Here is a 5,851-nt window from a genome sequence, read left to right as displayed (position 1 = left end):
TAACCATGTCAACAATTCTAGAATAATGTTCCTCAACAAACAAATTCTGAAGTCTTTGAAAAAAGATTCAGGGAGTCTGGAGAAATTTGCAGGTAGATGGTTAAAAAGAATTGTCCGTGTACGAGCTGTCAAATGGCACTGCATTAAAAACCGATGACGATTCTGTCATGGAAATCACCACATTGGCTCAGGAGCACTTGAAGAAATCATTGTCTGATTGACAGTGTGGGGGCGTGTAAGGAATAAACTAGCCCCAAACACTCAAGAAAGCAGTACGACCTTACCCCGCCTCTCACCCAAACCTTACATTTTGAATAATTTAATATCAAATGTGCAGTACCTCTAACTCGATAGAGCTGATCTTCTCTTAACTCCATATGGTATATTTAATGGTGGTCAGTCTTATGAGCTTTAATTTTACCAGACAGCTGTTTTCAGGAAACACTTCTGAAACTAATTTAATGAAAAGCTGATGAATAAAGTGGAGCATCCAGCTGAAGGGTTCTCAAGGTTGGCCCATGGTCCAGTGGTGGCCCCTGTTGGTTTTGCCTGCAAGCATTACAAATAAACAGCAAGGATCCGTGTTCATGTCATAGCATGTATATATAACAGTAGAGTTTACCTCTTAAATCTCAGCTGTTCTGCTTTAGCCATCATAGCTTTCTCAGACTTCATAACACTAACCCAACACCCTAAAAAAGTCAAGAAATATCACCTCAACACTGGGTGAAAAAAATAGATACCAGTACAAAAATGACAACTTCCAGCCACAGACACGATATAAACAGTGAGACGGAGCGGCTTGTATTTTTGTTTTCTCCCTGGACTCTAAAAGCAACGCATTAATGAATAACTGAAGGGTCACTACATTTTCAATCTCTGGAACATTCCTCGGCACCGTTTCATGTTCCACTGGAACAATAATAAAAACACAAACTCTAACATGTCAGTCAGTGTCTTACTTCACTGTGACCTTGTGGATTTTGTTCTTGACTTGGCCTTTGTGTTGGCACTGCTCTTTGTTTGCCAGGGATATGTTGCAGGATGGACTGCAGCCAGTGAAATGCAGTGAGGTCATTCGTTTAGATAGAGCCCCAGATGGTTAGAGACCTGGGGTAAAAATCCACTTCAGCTCATTAATCAAAGCCTTTTTTTCCTTTGGCCGAGCAATGGGAGAGATTTATACTTAAGCCATTAAATTCACCAATATTTCCCTCTCTTGATTAGTGCCCCTCACAGCGAATGAAGCCTTTAGTAAAGGGCATTACAGCCTGCTGGGCTGAAGCTTGGGTGCGCTGGAGAGGCCGGGTAATAGTGTTGATTACTCGTCACTCATTAGGTTGCTTTCACTGCCGCCGCTAAGCCCTCATCAGGAGGTTTTTGGCTGAGAAGCTGAGCAGGAGCCCTGATCCAATTCACCTTTAAAGTTCAGTGGAGCTGTCTGGGTTGCCACGGGTCAGTGCATCGCTCTCCATGGTTTGCACTCCCAGAGAGAGGCCCTCATTACCTCATTTCCTGTTACCACTGTACCAGGCAAACATCTGAGTGTCCTGGTTCGGTTGTTTAAAGTTTGTTTGTGACTGAGGGTCTATTAAAAGTTTAAATAAAAAAACTTGTTGAATTTATGACTTTGTTGAAGGACAAATGTGAGAATCAGACTGCCTGTGGCTATGGTGGCCCTGTGGTGCTCAGCAGAAAGAGAGAAAAGTACATTTCAAACTGAAAAAAAAAAAACTACATAACTTTAGTTTATTAAAAATATATATATATTTTTGTCAACGAGTGGCAAACAGTGGCACACCAGTAACCAGAAGTTTGTCATAATTATATTTCATATGCAAGAGAACTCAGGAGTCTAAGATCCTTCACACATACAAAGTCATGAAGTTTTCAGGGCTCATCATAACTTAAAGACCTCACAGTACCATATTACTTTTACAGAGGTCTTTGCGCTCACATTGCAGGCTTACTTGTGGTTCCTACATTTTCTAAAAGTAAAATGGGAAGAACCTTAGGCCATTGTGCGCCTCTCCTGTGGAACCAGCCCCCAGTTTGGGGTCAGGAGACAAACATCCTCTCTGGTTTTAAGATTAGACTTAAAAAATGGATGAAGCACATAGTTAGGACTGGATTAGGTGGTCCTGAACTGTCCCTTAGTTATGCTGGAATGGGCTCAGGTTGCTGGCGGACGTCCCATGATGCAATGAGCATTTCTTCTCCACTCACCTCTTTTCATAATAATAATAATAAATCCATCATCTCCTTCCACTTATCCAGTTTGGGGTCACATGGGGCTGGAGCCTATCCCAGCTGTCATAAAGCACGAGTAAAGCTACATCCTGGAGAGAGACAGAAAATCACTCAGATTCACACAGTCTATTCAAAATAATCAATTAACCTCACCTCATGCATGTCATTGGACTAAGGGAGGAAGTGTCAAAGTAACCGGAGAGGATCCACACAGATAGGAGGAGAACATAGGGCAGGATTCAAACTCAGGACCTTCTTGCTGTGAGAGAACAGTGATAATAATACTACTAATAATACTAATACTGCTACTACAACTACTACTAATAATAATACAAAACCAGTATAGCAGAATAAAACTGCTGCTCCATGATTCTGGTCCTGTTGGAGGTTTCTTCCTGTTAAAAAGGAGCTCTTTCTCTCCACTGTCACCAAGTGTTGCGCATAGGGGATCGTCTGAACATTGGGTTTTTTCTCTGATACCTTTACCTTAATATAATGTGTTTTAAGGTGACTGTTGTTAAAATTAAATTGAACTAAATTGTTAATATAAAACTAAAAAAATCCTTTAAAGTACCCAACAGCATCATCAGCCATCAGCAATAAGCTAATGAAACTGGTCAGCTAATGTTTTTAAAACAGAACAGCCGAAGTCCTGAATTCCACTTTCTGAAACTGTCACTTCATCATAACAAACAATTTTATTTTGATTCTCAAAATGCAAACTACTCAGCAACCTGCTCAGGAACGTCTCAAAGAACAAATACAACATGTGCATACATTTTCATGGACAAAGGTCACTGTCACTGTGACCTCATGACTCATATTTTGTCCATAACTCAATAATCCATGAGGTAAATATGACAGGATTTTACAGAAACACCCAATAGCATAAAAAAGCGACAAAGTTTTATATCCAGAAGGTCAAAGGTCAAGTCACATATGGATGTAGATACGCTTGTGTGGAGCTACACAGTTATAATGTAGTAAATCGCGTCTTTACTTAAGATAGTTTAATTAAAATGGCCCTTTTAGTGGATGTTTGGGAACATATGGGGCACCCTAAGGGAATTACTGCTGTGGCCCTTTGTAAGCACACTCACTTGGGGCCCTTGTGGGTTTGCCTTGCCCATACAGCCCCACAGTTCACCTGCACCTACCCACTGTGGACCCACACATGCGTGTTTGCTAGGAAAGCTGCGATGAAACTGATTTTACATGGAAGCAGACCGGTACAACATCTGCTGTGAAACTGATGCTGTTTAATAATCGAATCTTTAAAGCCTTGATTAGACTCTGCAGCGGACACGAACGCGGACATCTAGAGACATGGCAGCCGATTAGTCATTCCTCTTATATCTCTTTGAAGATCACCGCCTGGGGCGCAAGTGTAGTGGACAAAGCCGCGCAATCACAAAAAACAGGCAGGCCTGCGGACTTTCACGTGGACCCTCATGCTCACTGTGTCATGATGAAATTTATGCCACTCAGACCCAAGAAGACCTTAACAGACTTGCAGATGTGGAAAATACTCTCAAAGACTTCATCTTCCAAAAATATCACAACATATTCATCTCTTTGAGATCTAACCCTCATGAGAGAAAGGAGAAAAATGATTATTTAGAAAAAAAACGTAGGTTTGATGTGTTACAGATAATTATGATGATTATTGCCCCCTGATTGATTATATATTTTGCACTTTAATGGCGTGTTCAAATGCAAACACCCAAATGCAAAGTCTATGAGAATGAGGAGAATCGATGTGCCGCACTGGGTGGCATGAATAGAGGAAAATTAGAGTAAATTAAAATATTTCATTTGAGTGAAAAAAATGACTTAATAATCTACTGAAATCCCACTGGGACAGCTGGGAGTCCAACAACAATAAACCATGGAAAATCCTGTTTTTGAGAAGCTAAATTGTTCAATTTTGTTCTTAATTAAAGACAGGGAAAAGAAGAGAACCTCAAGAAAAGTCAGTGAACTAATTATTATTTGGACGGGCTGCTTCGCTGCTTTCTGGCGATTTGTGGTTTTACACCGTAAAAGGCACCACAGGACTTTTCTAAAAAGTTATGACAGGTTGTAATGCTTTTGGTTGATGATTCTTAATTGGAGAGCACCATAGATGTTTGCTTTGCTGTGTTTATTTTCTGCAAACTTTCTTACATCTTGGTGCATCCAGGTTTGGAAATCGCTATTTTGAAACCTGTAACTAAGACCTGAAATTGGACTTAATGTTAAAAAAAACCCAAGACACTTTTATTGTTTTTTGTTTTCTTTGTGTGCTTCAGATGATGGACTTTGCGCCTCACAGCCACCGTATCTTTCTGGTGAGACATATTTATGGGTCTGTATCCAGAAATGAATCCCAACTTGAAAGCCGGCCTGGCGGTGCAGCGTTTCACTCATTAACCCTTTTTTCTTCCCAGCACCTCGCAGCAGCCTCTTCCCCACAAAACACATTCATATAGCTGCCAGTCAGGTCAACGCTGCAATTAAGCTGCTTTAAACTTGTTCAGTGGAGCTTAGAGGCTGTAAAAATACTTCCGCTTGAGTGTCAGTGGGAGCCTGTGACGGTTAACGTTGCATTCATTGGAGAATACATTGTGTCTAGTTAATGTAAGTAGTCTGGTCAGTGGGTCAAAAGGGCAACGTGACTAAAGAAAATGAGGAGGCGCAGTAGTTTACAGCTGGCTGGGAGGAACCCCGCCAGCTTCATCAGACTGATTCCTCTCCTCTTTATTTGTCAAACATCAAATTTCTCAAGCAACAGAGAATTTATGGACACATTTCCTTGTTTGCCTCCATCCAGATGGACCGAGTTTTCTGAGCGTGCGGTGCATGTCAGACAGTGAAACTCACGCTCTGATTACCAGTCAGTCAGGACAGGCTTCATCAATCTTTGGTCTTCAGTGAATGGCAGACTGGCTGCCATAAACAGGGCCTGATTGCAGTGTGCTGTTCCCAGCGGAAGAGTTTTCAGTCCAAGGGAGGAATGGAAACAAAACCCCGCAGATACAAACAAAGTGTGTGGGACCTGTGCACGGTGCCACGTCCTAAGATGGCATACTGTACGCGCTTTCGCCAGCAGTGATTCGTCTATTTATTATTCCTGTCAATCAAAACGTCCCCGTAATAATTTGGGATGCATTACGAAATAAAACGTTCTCAGAAAGTTCACAGATGGATAAAATTAGAGAATAATGAGAGAAAACAGAAACATTAAGCACACTTGAAGTACTCTCGGAGGACACTGAGGTCATGTCCTTTGTAGTTTTTAAGGGGATTTTAGAAGCTGAATTCAAAACAAACACCTGGTAAATACTTTATAGGCTGATTGTAGTGTTTTTGATGTGATTGGTAAACATAGAAACGCATTAATAAAGGACTCGCCGTTCACTGCGTTTCAGAGAGAAAGAAAAAATTGACATGGTTACAATTTTCGGAAACTTTGCAAACAGTTTGTCCTGGATGTTGACAAAGATTAATAGCCGTTCACGATTAAAAGGATTCCCCCGTGTGGCTCCCAGAAAGGTTAAAAACACAGAAAAAAAGAATTACAACTCTGCTCTGAACTCCAAACGCAGAGTTTAGGCCGGGC

Source organism: Oreochromis aureus, linkage group 22 (assembly GCF_013358895.1).
Source record: "Oreochromis aureus strain Israel breed Guangdong linkage group 22, ZZ_aureus, whole genome shotgun sequence".
Taxonomy (NCBI): domain Eukaryota; kingdom Metazoa; phylum Chordata; class Actinopteri; order Cichliformes; family Cichlidae; genus Oreochromis; species Oreochromis aureus.
The sequence above is the reverse complement of the archived record's forward strand: the minus strand, read 5'-3'. Positions refer to the sequence as shown.